The sequence below is a fragment of the Canis lupus genome, chromosome 5 (genome assembly GCF_048164855.1).
Source record: "Canis lupus baileyi chromosome 5, mCanLup2.hap1, whole genome shotgun sequence".
Classification (NCBI taxonomy): Eukaryota; Metazoa; Chordata; class Mammalia; order Carnivora; family Canidae; genus Canis; species Canis lupus.
The window spans coordinates 77,549,329-77,569,780 of NC_132842.1; the positions used below are offsets into that span (position 1 = coordinate 77,549,329).

The window sequence follows — 20,452 nt, forward strand, 5'->3', positions numbered from 1 at the left end:
GGCCCTTTGCTATAGATAGACCACCATTTATGTATTCATTCACCCCGTTAACTTGGGTGTTTCCAGTTTTAGGGTATTATGAATGATGCTGCTGTGAATATTTGTGTGCAAGTCTTTGTGTAGGCATGTGTTTTCATCTCTCCTGGGTACACACCTAGAAATGGAATGGCTAGATTATGTAGTAGCTTGTTTATTTACCTTGATAAGAAACAACCAAAGAGTTCTCCAAAGGGGTTGTAACATTTATATTCCCAACTTCAATTCTGAGAGGTCTAGTTAATCCACCTCCTTGTCAACATTTGGTATTGTCAGTTAACTGTAGTCACTGTAATGGGTGTGAAGTGGGTATCCACTTTTGGTTTTCATTGTCATTTCCTTTTGCATGTTATTTTTCTTATTACTGAGGTATAAAAATTCTTTATATATTTTGGATATAAGGATACAAGTCCTCTATCAGGTCTATGTATTATGAATATTTCAATCTTGGCTTGCCTTTTCATATTTTTCATGGTGTCATTCAAAGGACAGAAGCTTTGAATTTTCATGAAATCTAATTTATCGATTTTTCCTTTTAAGAGGAAAACTATTAGCACAGTGCATCTGCTTAATGGGGAAACCCTGATGCATTCTTCTCTAAAACTTAGAGACAACACAAGGATGGTCACTGTCACCACTATTTTTTTTTTTTTACATTATTTTGGATGTATTACTCTACACAAGCAGATAAGTGAAAAGAGAGATAATATGATTTTATGCCTGGAAAACCCTAAAGAATTTCCTGAATAACCAATTATCAGAAAAAGAATGAGAGGGGCACTTGGGTGGTTCAGTTGGGTGAGCGGCCGACTCTGGGCTTTGGTCAGATCATGATCTCAGGGTTGTGAGATCCAACCCTGCACATCATCTGGCTCCATGCTCAACATGGAGTCAGCCTGAGATTCTCTCTCTCCCTCTGCCCCTGCTTGCACAGACACACACTCTCTCTCTCTTTCACTCTCAAATAAATAAATAAAATCTTAAAAAAAAAAAAAAGGAATGAGAGAAAAGGGAGAAAAAGCTAGAGGGGATGGAGGAAGAGAAAGGAAGGGGAAGGTGATAAAGTAAGGTGGTGATGATTTAAACAAATATACAGAAACCAACTAGAAGACAAAGGTCTCTTCCTGGACTGTTGGGTCTCACCATAAGCTCCTCCAGTTTTCAGGCCTCTGGCCTTGGACTGAATTATACCACCAGCTTTCCTGGTTCTTCAGCTTGCAGATGGCATATTAGTGCATATCTCAGCCTCTGTAATTGTGAGAGCCAATTTCTAAAATACATCTCCTCTCATATATTTCTGTCTCAGTCTCAATCTCTAAGCTATTGGTTTCTTTTTTCTGGAGAACCATGATTGATGCATCAATATGTAAACTTTGCACAGAACTCAGTTAGAAGAGGTAATAGAAGAAAAGACTGTATTTAATAGCAGCAAAAGAAAAAATACCAATGTATAAACTTAAAATATCAGTGAAGGATACAACAGAAAACCTGAACAGAAAGACATACCTCGGTGCCTGGATGGCGCAGTTAGTTAAGTGTCCAACTCTTGATTTCGGCTCAGGTCATGACCTCAGGGTCATGAGATTGAACCCCACATTAGGCTCCATGATGGGCATGGAGCCTGCTTAAGATTCGGCCTCTTTCTAACCTCTCTCTCTAAAAAAAAAAAAAAAAAAAAAAAAAAAAAAAAAAAAAAAAAAAAAAATTACCATTTCTTAAATAACAAAGAAGCTGATTACAAAGTTTATTTTTTTAAAAGATTTTATTTATTTATTCATGAGAGATAGAGAGAGGCAGAGACACACAGGCAGAGGGAGAAGCAGGTTCCATGCAGGGAGCCCGATGTGGGACTTGACTTGATCCCGGAACCCTAGAATCACACCCTGGGCTGAAGGCAGCGCTAAACCGCTGAGCCACCCGGGCTGCACTGATTACAAAGTTTAAATGGAAAAATAGACAACAAAGAATATGGAGAACCAGCTCTACTAGATGTTAAACTATATTCTAAAGCCTCAGCAACCAGAATAATGGGCAATCAGCACACAAATAGGCAAACCAATGGAACAAAATAAAAAGTCCAGGAATAGATCAAAATTACACACGGAAATTTAGTATATGCTAAAAGTGTAAGAGAGAAAAGGTACATTTTATAATTGGTGGTTTGGGGATAATTGGGTAATCATTTGAAAAAAGATGTTTTATCTGTATTTCACATCTTATGCTGGGGTAACTAAAAATAGATCAAAGATTTAAAGTTAAAAAATTATACATGTTAAAGTACTAATGAAAAGTGGGCAAACTCCTTTACAACTTTGAGGTGATGAAATTCTTTCAAATTGACTCAAAGTCCAAAAACCAAATAAGAGAGACTGACCAATTTAATCACATGAAAAAAAAAATGAAGGGGCATCCCGGGTGGCTCAGCAGTTTAGGGCCACCTTCAGCCAAGGGTGTGATCCTGGAGACCCGGGATCCAGTCCCACATGGGGCTCCCTGCATGGAGCCTGCTTCTCCCTCTGCCTGTGTCTCTGCCTCTTTCTCTCTCTCTGTGTCTCTCATGAATAAATAAAAATCTTTTTAAAAAATGAACAAAGTCTAAATACAAATGACATCCTGGGAAAATATATTTGCAACTCATATTAAAAGGATCAATTTTCCTAATACATGAAGAGCTTCTAGAAATTTATAAGAGCAAGAACAAAACTCTCCCAAAAATCTTAGAAAAATGGGCAAAGACATAAAAGACCTACCACACACATGGCCTATAAATACACAAAAAGATGCTCAACCCATTCATACTATGAGCACTGCAAATTAAAACCACCCTGAAATATCTTTTTTTAACACATAAAATTAGGAAAAATTCTGGAATTTGACAGTGTGATGGTAAACAGACACTGTCATACACTGCAGGTTGGAATATAAAGTAGTACAGTTCCTATGTAGATTAACAATATTTATCACAATTTAAAACTACATTTCCCTGGGATCCCTGGGTTGCTCAGCTGTTAAGTGTCTGCCTTCGGTTTAGGGCGTGATCCTGGGGTCCGGGGATCAAGTCCTGCATCAGGCTCCCAGCATGGAGCCTGCATCTCCCTCTGCCTGTGTCTCTGCCTCTCTCTGTGTGTGTCTCTCATGAATAAATGAATACAATCTTTTTTAAAAATGCATTTTCCCTTTAACCCAATTATTTCACTTCTGGGTATTTATTTTATACATGTACCTGCATGTATACAAAATGATGCATGTACAAGGTTATTTCCTGAAATAATTCATGAAATAGGAACAAAATGGAATCTAAACCAAAAAAAACTTGCTTAAGTATATTGTGATGCATTTATTCAATGGAATATTATGCAGCTTAAAAAAAAAAAGGTGAGGAAGCTCTAAAACCCTTATAAGGAAAGGACTCCATTATATATTGTGAAACTGAAAAAGCAGGAGATAGAACAGGGATCAACAAGCCTTTTTTAGTAAAGGGCCAGACACTAAATATTTTCAGCTTTGCAGGCCATGCAATCTCTGTTGCATCTGCTCCACTTGCTGACTTGCCATTGTAGCCGGAAAGCAATCAGACGATATATAATCAAACAGGTGTGGCCAGATTGGGCTGGATTTGGCCTGCTGGCAGTAGTTTGTCAGACTACTGCACTGTATGCATGGTTTGTTATTTTTGTGTAAATGAGTGTATGTATGTATGTGTGTGTGCATATAAGAATATATATATTTGCATTTGCTTATATTTGCTTAAATAACATTGAAAAGATAATATGACAAATGGAGCGTGTGCCAGTTAGGGTTAATGAGGAGACAGGAAACCAGGGAAATCTGAATGGAGAAACTTTAACGTGAAGAATCACTATCTAGTGGGGCGCCTGGGTGGCTCAGTCCTTTAAGTGTCTGTTGCTTGGTCTCAGCTGAACTCTTGATCTCAGGATCATTAGCTCAAGCCCCACATTAGGCTGGGCTTGGGAAAAGAAAAGGAATTATTAGCTAGTAATATAACTAGCATAATATTAACTAGTACAATGTAAAGAATTATTAGCTGATAAAGGAGATTAACTCCTAAGAGCAATAGCGAGACCTCTGAATCAGTGGGTCCAACAGAATGTTCTGCAACACTGGACATGTTCTATGTCTTCACTGCCCATTCATTAGCCACGTGTGGCTATTAAACACTTGAAATATAGCTACTGTGACTGAAGAACTGGATTTTTAATTTGATTTTGCTTTATTTTTAAATTCAAGTAGCCACCTTTGGCTAGTAGCTACCACATGGGCAGAGGTGTGGGGAGTAGCTGCCAATGCCAAGGCTGAGGGAGTGTACTCTAGGACAAAAAATCTTGGAAGAGGCCCTCACCCCTCAAAGCTGAGATTTGCATCTATAGGAGAAGGTGTAGCTGTAGCCCACGGGATGCTGGTGTCTGTGTACCACTGGGTTTCCTGCATACCTATGACAGAGAAGTGCAGGCTGATAAGGAAGCCATCACACTATGGGAGCCAGAAAGCAGAGCCCCAGAACTGGAAGACAAGCTTCCTTCTCTTGCAGTTTCCCTCTGCACCCTCTGCTGATAAGGCCTAACATTATGCCATCTGCCAAAGGACAAATGTTTACAGGGTCTGGTTCCAGTATCACAAGGCAACATAAAGTAGAGCCAATCTAGTGTGTAGAGGCAAATAAATGATAGCTGGTACCGGGTGGATGGAAACTGGGTAAGAGCAGAACTTTTCACTATATGTCTTTAATATTATTCTGAGTTTGAATCACAGAAACATATTATTTACTCAACAAATTCATGAAAAGAAGATGAGGGGTTGCCTGGGTGGCTCAGTCGATTAAGCATCCAACTCTTGACTTTGGCTCAGGTCCTGATCTCGGGGTCCTGGGATCAAGCTGCACAACAGGCTCTGCTCAGTGCAGAATCTGCTTGTCCCCCTCCCTTCCTCTCTGCTCCTGGCACTCACTCCCCACCCCTGCTGGCACTCTCGGGTGCACGCTCTGTCTCTCTCTCAAATCAATAGATAAATAGAATCTTTTTAAAAACTCAAGAAGGGGGAGGCTTAATATATTTGGGGGATCCCTGGGTGGCTCAGTGGTTTGGTGCCTGCCTTTGGCCCAGGGTGTGATCCTGGAGTCCTGGGATCGAGTCCCACATCAGGCTCCCTGCATGGAACCTGCTTCTCCCTCTGCCTGTGTCTCTGCCTCTCTCCCTCTCTGTGTCTCTGATGAATAAATGAATAAAATCTTAAAAAAAAAACCCTAAGAAGATGAAAAATATATACCAAGCAGATACAAATCAGAAGGAAACTAGGACATCAAAGCATCCATACAGACCAAAAAAGATCACATATATCAGTAAAAAGAACTTTGTACTGAGGAGACATAACATAGAAGCATCTAATAATATAGTTCACAAATATATTAAACTATTTTTAAAAAGATTTTATTTATTTATTCATGAGAGAGAGAGAGGCAGAGACACAGGCAGAGGGAGAAGCAGGCTCCATGCAGGGAGCCTGATGTGGGACTCAATCCCGGGTCCCCAGGATCACGCCCTGGGCTGAAGACAGGCACTAAACCTCTGAGCCACCCAGGGATCCCCCAAATATATTAACCTATTGATAGACTTACAAGGCCAAATAGCTGAATTTATAGCGGTGGTTGGAGATACTAACACACCCCTCTCAGAAATTGATAAAGCAGGAAAAAAAAAAAAGCAAGGATAAAGAACATTTGAACAATGAATGCATCCTCAAACCCAGAATACAAATTCTTCTCAAAATCACATGAAACAGGTGAACATGGATTACATGCTAAGCTACAAAGGAATTTTTTTTTTTTTTTTTTTTTTTTTAGGAATTTTTAATAAATTGTTAAGAATCCGCACCATCCTGGTCAGCTGCCTAAATCCAATGCAATAAGTAGTAGAATCAGTAACAAACAGGAGAGCTGAAAAAACTCCATATGTCTGATAATTTCAAATCATACCTCTACATAATGCATGGGATAAAGATAATATAATAAGGGAGAATAAGAAATACTATTAAAGACAAAGGTGTGTAAAAATCAGTGAGATGTTGCTGAAGCATTTCTTGTAGGGAAAATTATAACTTTGAATGCATTTTTCAGGAAAAAAAAGGAAGTGTGAATAAAATGAAGTAAATCTTAAAGAAGCTAAATACAACAACAACAACAACAACAACAAATAACAGAGTAAATTTCCCCAAAGAAGAAAGGGAAAAGTACATAATAGAAGGCCAAGTATCAGTGAAATGGGGAGGGAGGGCAGTTAACGAAATCAAAAGTTGCTTTTTGAAGAAAAAAAAACCCCTAAAACTAAGATAGACAAACTCTTAGCAAAGACCGAACAAATAAACAAAATGCATAATAAAAATGAATACATAAGTGTAGCTACAGCAGAAATGGAAATTCTTATTTAATTTTAATGCTATTGAAATAAAACATAAAAACTGTAAAAGAGTTTTGCTGTATCAGGATGCTTTTGGCTACAAATAATAAAAAAAGAATTGATCTAACCTGATTTTCAGAATAAGAAATTTATTACCTTAGAGAACAGGAAGTGCACAAGTAGGATAATTCGGGAACTGGTGAATTAGACCTTCATTGAGACATCAAAGTCAAGTTTCCTTTCATCCTTGTACTTTGGCATCCTCAGTGCAGCAGACTCAGCCACAGATGAGCTCCCCTCCTAGACACAAAATAGCTTAGTGGGTCCAGGCTTCTCATCTTGTCAGAGAAGAAAAATCTTTTGCTCAAGCCCCTCATCCTCTACCATATACAGTTGGACCCTTGAATAATGCAGACTTTAGGGATTCCAGCCCCATGCAGTCAGAAATCTGTGTAGACTTTTTAAAAAAATATTTACTCATTTATTTTAGAGAAAGACAGTGGGTGCATGAAAGGGTGGGGGAGATGAGCAAAAGGAAGAGGGAGAGAGAAAATCTCAAGCAGACTCCTTGCTGAGTGTGGAGCCCAGCAGGGTGTGGAGCCTGACAGGGGCTCCATCTCATGACTCTGAGATCATGACCTGAGCCAAAATCAAGAGTCAGATGCTTAACCGACTGAGCCACCCAGGTACCCCTGTGTTACTTTAAAAAAAAAAAAAGAGGGGTGCCTGGGTGGCTCAGTGGTTGAGCGTCTGCTTTCAGCTCAGGGCATGAGCCCGGGGTCCTGGGATCAAGTCCCACATCGGGCTCCCCACAGGCAGCCTGCTTCTCCCTCTGACTGTGTCTCTGCTTCTCTCTCTGTGTCTCTCATGAATAAATAAATAAATTTTTTCTTTCTTGTCATGAATACATAAATAAAATATTTTTTAATTTATTGTTTATTTATTTATTTTAAAGAGATAGAGAAAGAATTGGGGGGGGGGTCAGAGGGAGAGAGAGAGAGAATACTCAAGCAGAGTCCCCACTGAGTGGGAAGCCCAGCGCAGGGCTTGATACCAGGACCCTGATATCATGACCTGAGCTGAAATCAAGAGTCAGCTGCCCTAACCGACTGAGCCAGAAATCTATCTGTGTATAACTTTGACTCCCTCCAAAACATAACTACTAATAACACACTGTTGAGTGGAAGCCTTATGGATAACAAAGTCGATTAACATGTATTTTGCATGTCATATGTATTACACAATAAAGTAAGCTACAGAAAAGAAAATATTATTAGGAAAAAAAGGTTTTTTCCTTATGTTCATTAGGAAAATTCTAAGAAAGAGGAAAAACATTTACAGTACTGTATTGCAAAAAAATCCTCATATCCAGGGACCCATGCAGTTCAGACCTGTGTTGGTCCAGGGCCAACTGTACTCTTCCGCCTTATAGCAGCATATACTCACGTCTAAGCTAATCGCTGACAAGGAACAGGGAACCACTGTGTTTGGCATTGGCCAGATCTGGGTCACTGTCCAAATGGCTCTCCAAGGCTGCAGGGGGCTACACTCTCCTGACATATGTGACCAACTGGAGAAAAATGGAAGTATTGGGAGATGACTGCTGGTGAGGCCGTCAACATGTCTGCTATTGTTATGAGAATCTAGATACAAAAAAACTGGAAAACCTAAGCAAAAAGTAGAAGCGCTTGGAAAAATATGAAATGCCTAAAATGGCACAAGAAGAAAAATCTTTGTATAAAATATCCACTCACCCATTCATTCAATAAATAATTATTGAGTACTTATTAAGTGCTAGGCACTCTTGAGAAACGTGATTAATAAGCAATACCACTCCCCCTCCCTCACCCCTCCTGCTTCTCCCACACCTCTCCTCCCTACCTCCCCCACCAGTCCATCTCTTTTGGACAGTAATGGTATTGGGAAGTGTACTTGTCTGATTTCTATAATAACTAGCAGTCTGTATTTTTTCATTAAATATGATGTGTGTTGTAAGTTTTTGTTGGAGATTTTTTATCAGGTTAAGAAGGCTACTTTAATCATAAACAGATCTTTTTCTTGTATCTGTTGAAATATTATACTTTTTCCTTTAATCTGAAACACCTTGATAGATGCTAAATCATCCTTGCATTTCTAAACTAAATCCCATTTGGGGTTGTTTGAATCAGGAATTTTACATCTATAATTATAAATAAAACCAGCCTAAAATTATCTTTCCTCATACTGTCCCTATCTGCTATAATATCAAGGTTTAACTAGACTCATAAATTGGTTAGGTGACTTTCCCTCCCCTCTTCTCTGGGAAAACTTGAATAATATGGGAACTAGCTGTTCTCTGAAAGTTTGGTAGAATTTACCTGCAAAACAATCCTGGTCTGATGATTTTTTTTTTTTATTGTCAGGGTGGGATGATTAGACTATTTTAAATGAAAGATTTTTGTTCACATGAGTTAGATTTAGGTTTAGCTCTGTGAGAAGTAAGCAGTCTGGAAATAAGTGGTTCATGGCTGGCATCGGGGACCCAGCCCTTCTATTGTGGTTTCCCTATTGATAGCACATGGCTCCAAACTCATGTTCCAATACACCAACCAGTGAGGAGAAAAGAGGAAATGAGGGAGCTGTTTCTCCTTAAGAATATTTCTTGCAAATTTTCCATCATACCTTTTCTTATGTCCTATTGGCAGGAAATTAGCTCCATTGTCACACCCTGCAAATTATGCTGGGAAATATAGTCTTTATGTCAGAAAGCCTTGTATCCAGTTAAAAATCAGTTTGTTTTAATTAACAACAACTACAAAAAAGAGAAGTTATTGGGGATAGCCAGTAGCTATCCAATAAAACAAAAACAAAGAAACACCATAGACAGAGTTAACTGACAACAAAATGGGTGAATGTATTTCCAATACGTATGACGGTCATTAGTATCTGAAATCAGCAAAGTAGGGGGAAAAAAGGAGATTTCTATATAAAAATATGGAAAGAAAAGCAAGCAATTCATGGAAGAGGAACTCAGAAACCTAAATGGCTAACAAACAGATAAAGATGTTGAACCTTATTAATAATCACAGAAATGCAAGATAAAGTGAGAAATAGATATTGCTTTGCATCCAAAGATGAAATATGTGATAATATCGAACTGCCAAAGATGTGGGGAATATGCAACTTTCATGCACTGGTAGGGGGAAGAAAAATTGGTGCATTTTGCAATTTGGAAATATTTAGTGATAACAACAAAGTGCACATCAGTTTATACTGCAAATCCTGTCTCGTTTATAAACCCCAGAGAAATTCTTGCTTAAACACAAAGGGATATGTTCAAGGATGTTTACTGCAGCATTAGTTTATAATAACAGAGTTGGAAATAGCTTAAGTGTTCTTCAATAAGGAATTACTAATGAAACATAATACATGTAGATAATGGAATACAACTCAACAGTCAAAAGAAGTGGCCTAGATCTATGTTTATCAGCATGAACAGATCTCAAAGAAACAGAATGACATATATGGCAATATATCACTTACCTACACGAAATATGCACACAAAACAATACCATATGTTGTTTGGTATAAATAGAAATATATGCATTTAAAACGTAAATGCATGTATTAAATGTAAATAAAATGGACACAGAGCCTGAGAACCATGCCTGTGGGGATGGGGGAATGGACTGGAAGTGGAAGATGAACAGAAAAACTTAAATTGAAAAATAAAAGAATAAATTAAAAATAAATAATAACTATGTGCCAACGTGGAGCAAGATGAAAGATCCTTAAGTGTAGATCTGGGCTCAATTCATCTTTTAAGTCACAAAACACCCAGCTTTACAAATAATTGGGTGCTCCACAATGTTTCTTGAATGAATGGATGACTATTCCCCAAGCATAAAATTGCAGAGTCTGATGTGCTAAAACATGGGATTTCTGTAATGATTCATATGAATATTTTCCTCTTTGGGGCTTGCATCATTTGCCTCCAACTGTTTAATCTCATCAAGCAACGCACTCACAATTTCAAGTTATTTCTTGTGAGGCCATTATCATTGCTGGGGTTTTTTTGTTTTTCATTTGGAATTGTGTTCCGAAAGTATCTCTTTCCCTGCAGGTTTTGAGCCATCTGCGATAAAGGAGGTACTTAAGATTTCAATAACAACAAAAACAGATTAACTAAAGGTTTGCCTTTCATGCTGAGGATATTTCTGTTCAACTTTCAGGCAAGGCGCTACAGAGTCTTTATTTTGTTTCAGTCCATTGAAAATGAGGCCTAGGTACTGGATGAAATGCAATTGCTCTTTTTTCAACTGTTTCTGAGTGTGGCAGTCTCTTCCCTCAGATATTCACCTGGCTTCACTCATATGTCTGCTCAAAAGTCATTTTTTTCTGACAGGCTTTCACTGTATATAACAGCATCTCCCTTAGTCCCTAGTTTTTTTTTTTACTCTGCTTTATTTTACATGGCACTTATTATATCATATTATATGTCATTCATTATCTGTCCCCAACCCTACCCTGAAGGTGAGCTCCATGAGAACAGAGACCTTGTCTCTTTTGTTCACTGCTCGTCCCCACATTAGGAAAAGTGCCTGGACCAGAGAAAACACTAAATGTGCATTGACTGCATGAATGAGGAATTCTCTGAAGTTTTGTAAAAATTTCTCCATTATACTCCTATTATATTCCTGTTCCGTTCAATATATTTCTTATAATCAACCTAAAAAGCATTTCTCCTTTTTGCGGTTTTCAGTTCTGTCTTTAGTCACCTGAGGTTTATTGAGCTCCTACTAAGCACCAGGTCCTGGGCTCAGTGCTGGGGTTTCTGCGGCAAATGACGAAGACCATGCCTCAAAATTTTTGTCTCTGCTTTCAGGATGACAGTGCCCTCACCTTTCTAAAATTGGCGTACACATATTAAACGTTTACTCCGTGCTAAGCCCAGAATGAATCTCGTTACATCCACAACAATCCTATGACGTTGATATTATTAGAGTGTTTCAAAAATTCTTTCCCAGAAGCATGCGGTTTATGAGCAATAAATAAAACAACAGAATTATCTTGTCAAAGCCAGATGGAGGCTTCCAGAGAGCAGCATCCAGGGCACAACTAGTGGAACAGGTGCAGAGGCCCTGCAGAGCCTCCCCGCTCTCCCCCCACCTGTTCCCCAGGGGCTCCTGATGCTCTTTTCCCATCAAGCACACCTTTGCCTTCAACATCACAGATTTGTTTAGCAACTGTCTTATCACTCAAGGCTTTTATCCAGAAGGAACACAGACATGTGGGGTCATGAAGGTTTTAAGACATGTTTGAAAGTGATGCCAAACTGTTTATACACAGTCGCCTTTTCCATTTTACACTCAGCACTGCCCCTTCCCGAGGAAGGGCTTTTGATACACCTTAGTATTTTTTTAAATCATTGTAGAGACGAGGAAATTGATGGTCAGAGAGGTTAAGAAACTTACTCAAGGTGAGTGAGTGGCTGATTCAAGATTTATACCCAGGCCTGTCTCCCAGACATATGTTCTCGTCCACTGAGCTGTGCCCACTCCAATGGGACCATTTTTACCCATGGAGGACTCTGCCAATTTCCTTTTTAAATTTCTCTCTGAGGGCAGGATTGCGGACCTGGGAGATGAGAGATTGGGACTCTAGTCCTGACTCTGTCTCTAATTTACTCTATGACCATGGGCTGTGTATCTATCTTCCCCTCTCTAACCTTCAGTTGCCTCATCCTCAAAGCGAGAAGGGAAAGATGAGCATTTGTCATATTTTTTTTTAAAGATCGTATTTATTTATTTGACAGAGAGAGAACACAAGCAGGGGGAGTGGCAGGCAGAGGGAGAGGGAGAAGCAGGCTCCCTGCTGAGCAGGGAGCCCAATGAGGGGCTCAATTCCAGGACCCTGGGATCATGACCTGAGCCAAAGGCAGACCCTTAACCGACTGAGCCACCCAAGTGCCCCAGCATTTTTCATACTTTAAAAAAATAGCCTTTCTTCAAATGAAATCACATCTAGAAATATGATGTGCAGGTGCATGAAACAGGCGAACATGGAGCTTCTCTAGTTGAATCTGGAGCTGGAGGGTTCTGAGCTCCTTCTACATGACCCTCCCCCACTACTGGGAATGGGTATCAGGGAATCTATGAACCTCCAAAATTGTGTGCTGAATTGAGAGTGCAACATGTGCACGTTTTTCATCAGTCTCAAAGGGGTCCATGTTCTCTATAAAAAGGTGCTGGTGGTGATCCCAATCATAGCTGACATGTACCTGGAGCCATGCTAAAGCACTTTATACGATTAAAATCACTTCGTCCTTACGACAACCCGATGAATAGGTAGTTAGAGTAGAATGTCCAGTTAGCAGATGAGAAAACAGAGTAACGGGGTGGTTAAGTCATTTGCTCAAGGTTGTGCAGCCAATACACGTTTTCCTAAATACCTAGCTTTTTGCAAGGATGACCAGCCTACTCTTTTTTTTTTTTTGCTAAGTTTTATGTACTCAGAAAACTTTATACTATCTCCTATGGGATATTGTTTTTCACTAACTGTGATATGTTGCACTGAAATTGTTGCACTTTTTACCTAGGTTTGGCTTAGAACACATCTTACAGCGTCTCATTTCTCCTGGTCTGTCCAACTTCATCCCCACCTGAGTGTCCATGCTCCCTCCTGCTCCAGGACAGTGCTTTCCAAAAGGTGGTCTGGAAACCTCACCTTGAAACCATCTGGACAGCTACAGACCACCTCTGACCTGGACCAGTGACTCTGGTACATGTGTGCAATTTTTACCTTATTTTATTTGGAAACATTTTTTTTTTAAACAAAAGAAGGTGTATGGAGGTTGGAAGGTTCTGGTAATGAAATCCCACCACCTGACTTCCTTCCCTAGGGAAGGCTTTGTAGAGAGGGTGTGGCTAAGAAAGGTGGAGCAAGAGTAACAGGAAGGGACGGAGGTAATATTCTCTAGCTCTGCCTCAAGCTTTGTCTGAAGCACAGTATTTGCTATTTTTTTTAGATATTTTATTCATTTATTCATGAGAGACACAGAGAGAGGTAGAGACATAGGCAGAGGGAGAAACAGGCTCCCCGAGGGGAGCCCGACATGGGACTCTATCCCAGGACCCTGGGATCACAACCTGAGTTGAAGGCAGATGCTCAACCACTAAGCCACCCAGGTGCCCCAATATTTGGTATTTTTTTAAGCTTCACAATAACCAGAGGCATAATGTTGCCCCCACCTTAAAGAAGAGGAAACCAAGGCTCAGAGAGATGATGGAATTTCCCCCAAGCAGAAGGGGTGCTATTTGATCTTTTCCTACCATTAAGTCATGAGAATAAATATTCCTATACTATCTTCTGAAAGTTTTATTGTTTTGTCTGTCACACGAAGATCTACAACACACTTGGATTTTTTTTAGGGGGGCAGGGGGAGTGATAGGAGATAAATATTTTTCTACATATTCAATTTACCCCAAGCCATTTAGCAAAAAGATCACCACCCACCCCTTTGTCATAAATCTAATCTCCAGACAGGTGCAGGCGTGTTTTTGGCTTCTCTATCCTCTTCTAGATTTCTCTCTGTCTGTCTTTGTACCCACACCTGACTCTCCATTTCTAGCATTTCAGAACAAGGTTTGATGTACTGTAGAACTAGTGTTTTCACATGTTCTCTGAGATTCCACATCTTCACCTGGCCAGGCCCCCACTTTGTTCAGGAGTCTACACAAATGGTCCTCAGAGAACCTTCCCCTACTACTCTTAGAAAATGGCCATCCTATCATTCTCTATCTCCTCCACTTTATTGTATTTCCTATCACACATTGAGTTGTATATTTCTTTTTTTCTAATGATTTTTTAAAAGATTTTATTTATTTATTTATTTTTATTATTATTTTTTATTTTAGAGAGAAGGAGAGAGTGAATGGAGAGAGGAGCAGAGGGAGATGGATAAGCAGACTCTGTGCCAAGCTTGGAACCCAACACAGGGCTCGATCCCAAAACCCTGAGATCATGACCTGAGCCAAAATCAAGAGTTGAATGCTCAACCAACAGAGCCACCCAGGTGCCCCTGAGTTATATATTTCTTGATGCACGTGCACTAGAAGATAAATACTATGAGGGCATGGGCTTTGTTTTGATGTGTTCCTAATGGCATGATCAGTAATGTTTGGCATGTGGTGGGCCAAACATTGTTATTGAAGAAGTGAATGATTCACCAACTGAATGAATGAAGGGGAGGGTTTCAGGCAGGGAGATCATATTCTAACTTTAGAATGATCATTCTAGGGATCCCTGGGTGGCTCAGTGGTTTAGCGCCTGCCTTTGGCCCAGGGCGCGATCCTGGAGACCCGGGATCGAATCCCACGTCAGGCTCCCAGTGCATGGAGCCTGCTTCTCCCTCTGCCTGTGTCTCTGCCTCTCTCTCTCTCTCTCTCTGTGACTATCATAAAATAAAAAAAATTAAAAAAAAAAGAATGATCATTCTAGTTGTAGAATTGCAAAGAGAGCACACAGGATATGATTGGAAGCTGTTGGACAGGCTACTAGGTTGGCTAACACGGTGCCTAGGCTTGAGATGATGTGGCTTTGACCAGGGTGGGAGTGAGAGGTAGTGGAGAAAGTGGATAGAGAGGCTTGGGAGGGGAAATAGCTCCAGGACTTGAAGACCCGGGGAGGTTGAAAGACAGGTAGGAGGCAAAGGTGTCTCCATAGCTTTGGCTTCATCAACTGGCTGGTTGTGGCTGTCACCTGCCTAGAGCCAGAAGTGAGACCCCGAGCCAGTGAGAATGATGTTGGGGTGGCTCCAGTGATTCTAGAAGATCCTGACTAAACACTCATACCCCCTTTAAATGCATCTCCATCTTCTTCTAGGGAGTGGGGGTGGGGGTAGGGAATAATTCTCAGTAGAAGAGGGGAGAAAGCACCTGCAGTGGAGGGAGCAGCTGGGCATCGATGATGTCAACAGTTTCAGCAATGCAGGCATTTCAGACTTCCTGGCGTTCACACAACTGAGGCTCCCTTAGGACGCTGGAAGAAATATCATCCAATAACCAGCAAATACCTCTGGCTTCCCAGAGATGCAGCACTGCCGATGACCTTGGTGGCAATGACCTTCAGAGGAAGATCCAAGTGAGCACAAAGCCAGTTGGAAGAAACTCCCCAATCCAGGGCTGGAGCCACCCTGAATTCAGAGTGTGTGGCTGCCTGCCTCTCTGGCCTGGTAGCAGTTAGAATTCATCTTTGCATTGAGGGCATCAAGATGAAACAGATGGAGATTTGCTGAAGATCTGCCTTCAGCCGGCACCCCAGCCTTCCTTTTGGGGACTCTCGGGGTGCAATGACACCTGGTGTCCATTCTAGGTTCCATTATCCAGTAGTAGAGGAATTCATATCCGCAGTAGCACAAAGGCCAAACCCAAGACAATCCCTCCTTGTGCCATCGATTGGGGTCCTGCTTGGCAGTTTCAGTGAGCAGTGGTTTCTTTGCAACATGAGAGCCTCTTTGGCTTGGCTGCCTCTTGACCATGAGGGAGCCATCCCGCTGGAGGGGGCTTGCTACCCTGTACAGGTCAGGGGTATTGTGGGGAGCATTTGGTTCACCCAGATGTAGCCCTGGTTTCCTTGTCTGGGCCCTCTGGTAAATGGTATATTTTCCTGTTGGGCCTCTAGGGTTTGGCACACGCTATTCCTTCAGTCTGGGAGAACTTTGCGGCCTCTTCTTTACCTGGCCAACCATCTTTGTCCTGAAGATCTCAGGTCAACTATCACCTGCCCCTCTGCCTTGCCAGGTATCCCTCATCTGGCTTCCACGGGCCCTGGGATCCCCACTTCTGGCGCTAACCACTCTGCTGTCTCTTGGTATCTACCTGCTTTTTCATCCTGTGCACCTAAAACGGTGCCTGGCATGAGGCCGGCCCCCAGCGAATGTTTGTGGAGGGAGAGAAGAAATAAATTTACGACATTGTACTGGCAAAAAAGAACTGGAAGATTTAAATTCTATAAATGACCTCAGAAGCAGTAGGATTCCTTTGTACCAACTGGCATGGGAGGAGTCAGGATCGGAAGATCAGGAACAGGGTTTCCGCCTGCCATGGACAGTGGTTCCTTTCTCTTTTTCTTTTAAGGCCGACATCACAAACTTCACTTCGGAGACCTGGGATTGAGACTCTGCTCAGTCACTCATGCGCTGTGTGGCCTTGAGTGAGGCAGTGTCCCCTCTGGGCTTCGGTGTTGCCTTCATGAAGTAAAGTGGTTGGACTGTATACACGGAGCTAATTTTTATAATCTGGGGCTCTTACAAATGCCAGGCACTGTTCTGAGTGTCGTGCGTGTATCACCTCATTTAATCTTTACAACCTTGCAACATGGGTAGTATTTTCCTCCTATGCTTAATGGGGAAACTGAGGCACAGAAAGGTTATGTAATGTGCCCAAAGTCTCACAGCTAGTAACAGATAGATCCAACAACCTGTTTCCAGAGCCCACCTCTTAACCCCAAAGCTGAGCTGTCTCTCTGCTGGATGATTGGAAGGCTCGTTCGTGTTTTGCAGTGGGACCTCTATGCCTCTCGTGTTGAGGATATTTATAGTCCATGCCTTTGGAGTCCAGTTCTAACCGGCCCTTCCCTGAGAGAACAGAGGCATTCAGCCTCTTTGCTCAGCCCCTCGTGCTGGTTAGGGAGAAGGCCAGTGAGGGTGTGGATTCAGGAGCAGGGCAGACCTGGACTGGACTTACAGCCCCCGCTGCTCACCTGTGAACACCGGTGAGTTCCTTCACCCCTTGGAACCTCGGTTATGATGCCTGTTAAAGTGGAGATGAATTCCAAATTCTTCCTCGGTGACCGTGAGGATGATATAATACAGGTAGGGTTGCCAGATTGAGCAAGTAGAAATAAATACAGGATGCCCAGGTAACTTTGAATCCCAGATAAGCAAGGAATAACTTCTTAGTGTAGGTGTATGTCCCATGAGATATTTGGGACATACTTATGCTAAGAAATTATTCCTTATTGATCTGGAATTCAAAGTTAACTGGGTGTCCTGCATTTTATCTGACAACCTTACATGCAGAGGAGGGTTGTCCATTCAGAAGGGCTCAATAAACTTTAGAAAGATCTTTCCCTAACCCCCTCCTTTGCATGTGCCGGAGACATACCTTGGAGGCCTGGACTGTGGTTAAAATCTGCATTCCCCTCATGTTCAGATGCACCTACCTGGTAAAAACTGTGAACCCTTGATTAACCGTGTGGCTCAGTTGTATGTGGATTTGAGTACAGATCTAGGATTTTAGTAGAGGAGGTGGGAAAGGGCCCTTCTGAACCAGGCTGATGTGCAGAGATGCCCCTTCTCAGCAGAGGCAGGGTGGAAACCACAGCCGCCTCCTCAGCAGCCCCCATAGCCTCCTCCTCCTCTGCAGGCTCACTGCAGCCGGTTCTCTAGCCAAGGGCGCCATCTCCTGCCAGCATCTGGGTGGCCCGCGTGGCACGTGGCTCTGAGCAGAGGCTGGGGCCCAGGGAGAACCCCAGAGAGGCCTGGATTGTCTTGTCTTGTTCCCTGTCCCAGCAGAGCCTCCCTTCCCAGTTCCTAACCATCCCGCTTCCTCTCATCCATCTCTGCTGTCTCTCTCTCTCCCCATCAACCCTCACATCAACCTGCTGAACACCACCTGTACTGTACCATCGAGGTTCTTGGAGAGGCTGCAGGTGCCTGAGAGACAGCACAGATCAGGAGTCGGAAAAGCCTAGATTGGGACCCAGGGAGACCTGGGTACTAGCTTTAGGACCTTGAGAGGATTCATATTAACTCCTCGGAAGCTCATTTGCTCTGTAAGTTTATGATAAAAATCCCAGCCTCACATATCTCAAAGGACTTCGGTGAAGAAGAATTAGTTGTGTGTGCAAAAGTGCTCTGAAAATTGTCAAGTGCCTCAACAATGTCAGTAATTTAATAGTATATTCTTATATAATATCTATACTAATAGGATATGTTATTAGTAACTGTAATACCAGCGACATTTCCTGGGCACCCTGCTACCGAGGCCTGAACGTCTGCAGACACCTCTGCCTCCTTGCTTCTGTTTCTCTCTTTCAGATCCAGGATGCACCCCACCAGCTTCACCCTCCTGCGCTGCATTAGGCACCACCAGCGTCTGGGAGGCAGGATGGCTCATGCCACAGCAAAGAGCCCTGTATCTGTCAGCAAGTTACCCACTCCCTGTGCCTCAGTTTCCTCATCTGTAGAATGGGGATGAGAGATAGCAGCCTCCCTTCCTGTGAGGATTAAATAAGTATGAAACACCTGACAATTTTAGCAGACTCTCAATACATGCTGCTGATTATTTCCTCCAGATGCTGGCTGTTATTCCAACTGCCCCCCCTTAAGGAAGCAGCGCAGAAAAACGGACATTGCGTGGGGTTTGTAGCCAGAGGGAGGTGACTCTGAATATCTGCTCCATCACCGGCATCATCAGTCTGGGACACTGGCAGGTGTCTTCACCATCCTGAGCCCATTTCTCCCCCTGGAAATGGGGATAGAAATAGATTCTATCTCCATGGTGGGGTGAAGATTAGGTGACATCACCTTGTAAAGTGCTCTGTTTGTTGTCACCGCCTAATTACCAGACCAATGGCAGCTCTAACTTACATTTCCTTTGTCCTCTGAGCCACGTCCATTCGTCCATCTGTTACACTTCTCCGATGGGCCAGATCCCATGCCGGTTGCTGCGGATGCAGAAATAACGAAGACCTGAGTCTTGCCTTCCAGGAACCTGTAGTCTTGTGGGGGAATAGTAATAAAAAGAATGATTTCCATTTATCGCGCACCTACTATGCCCCGGGCACAGTGTTAGGGCTTTACACATGTCCTGTCAGAAAATTATCACAAAGACCCAGGACTTAGGCCCAAGCTAGTGACATGACCCCAGGGCGTTGGTCTCAACCAGAGCTCTCTCATGACTTCCAGGGTTGACTGGTTATTGTGCCAAATGCAGGTGAGGAGGGACATCACGGAGGTCCAAGGGGGACCCGGGGGAGGGATGCTCAGCTCCATGAAGGAAGGCTGGGGAGGCCAGGCCAGTCAGTGGGCTCGCAGGTGTGGTCTAAAAGGGAGATGCTCGGGGATCCCCGGGTGGCTTAGCGGTTTAGCGCCTGCCTTTGGCCCAGGGCATGATCCTGGAGTCCCAGGATCGAATCCCACGTCGGGCTCCCTGCGTGGAGCCTGCTCCTCCCTCTGCTGTGTCTCTGCCTCTCTCTCTCTCTGTGTCTCTCATGAATAAATAAATAAAATCTTTAAAAAAAATAATAAAAGGGAGACGCTCTGGATGTCGGTGGCCCTGGGCAGAAGCCTGGAGGTACGAGGTAGCAAGGTGCTGTCAGGGGACCTGAGCTCTCTGGACAGGCCAGAGCAAGAGCGCAGGGGTGGGAGTAGAAGGTGCTGGGAGGTGGCTGGGAGGGAGGCTCAGAGCTGGGGGGGCCTCGGCTGTCCCGTTCTGCTGAGCGGTTTGGACTCCCCGCTGCGGGGACTGTGTGGTCGGGAGTGTGAGTGTCGAGGGGGTGATGTGCAGGTGGAAGGAGGAAACCAGCGAGGAGGAGCAACTTGCTGCAACCCAGCCCTGGAAGGAGAGCAGGGCCGGGGAGGGAGCAGAGGTGCGGGCGGGCAGGAGCTGGGTGCGACAGGACGACAGGACAGCAGGACAGCAGGTTGGCCTCGTAGGCCTAGCAGGGGAGGGGGAACCCAACGGCTGGGCGGATGCTGCCATCTGCCAGGGAATCCAGGAGGAAGAACGGAACCTGGGGGAAAGGAGGGTGAATGTATTTGGAGTTGCTGATGGGGAAGCAGCTCAAGGTGCCACATTCGAGGTACTGCACTGTGCACTTTATTCCGAAGCCAAGGGTCAGCTCTGTACAGTCCCATCATCACCCCCACTTCACAGACAAGGGAACTAAGGCTCAGAGACGTCCGATCTTTTCCCGGGATGACACAGCTCAGAGCGGCTGCTCCAAACCTGGTGGCAAAGGAA

General features: G+C 43.0%; 1 long non-coding RNA gene across 2 annotated transcripts in view; it reads left to right on the plus strand.

Annotated features, from left to right (window-relative positions):
- The window catches only part of LOC140634242 (uncharacterized), a 28,657-nt gene extending 8,958 nt beyond the window's left edge, over positions 1-19,699 (plus strand). Inside the window, exons 2-4 of one of the 2 annotated variants that reach the window (XR_012031753.1) lie at positions 13,024-13,205; positions 14,342-14,499; positions 18,526-19,699. This is a non-coding gene — a long non-coding RNA (uncharacterized lncRNA). Of the gene's footprint in view, positions 1-13,023; positions 13,206-14,341; positions 14,910-18,525 lie in introns of those variants that run through there. The other variant, XR_012031752.1, reaches the window with a different exon arrangement.
- The last annotated feature ends 753 nt before the right edge of the window (positions 19,700-20,452 follow it).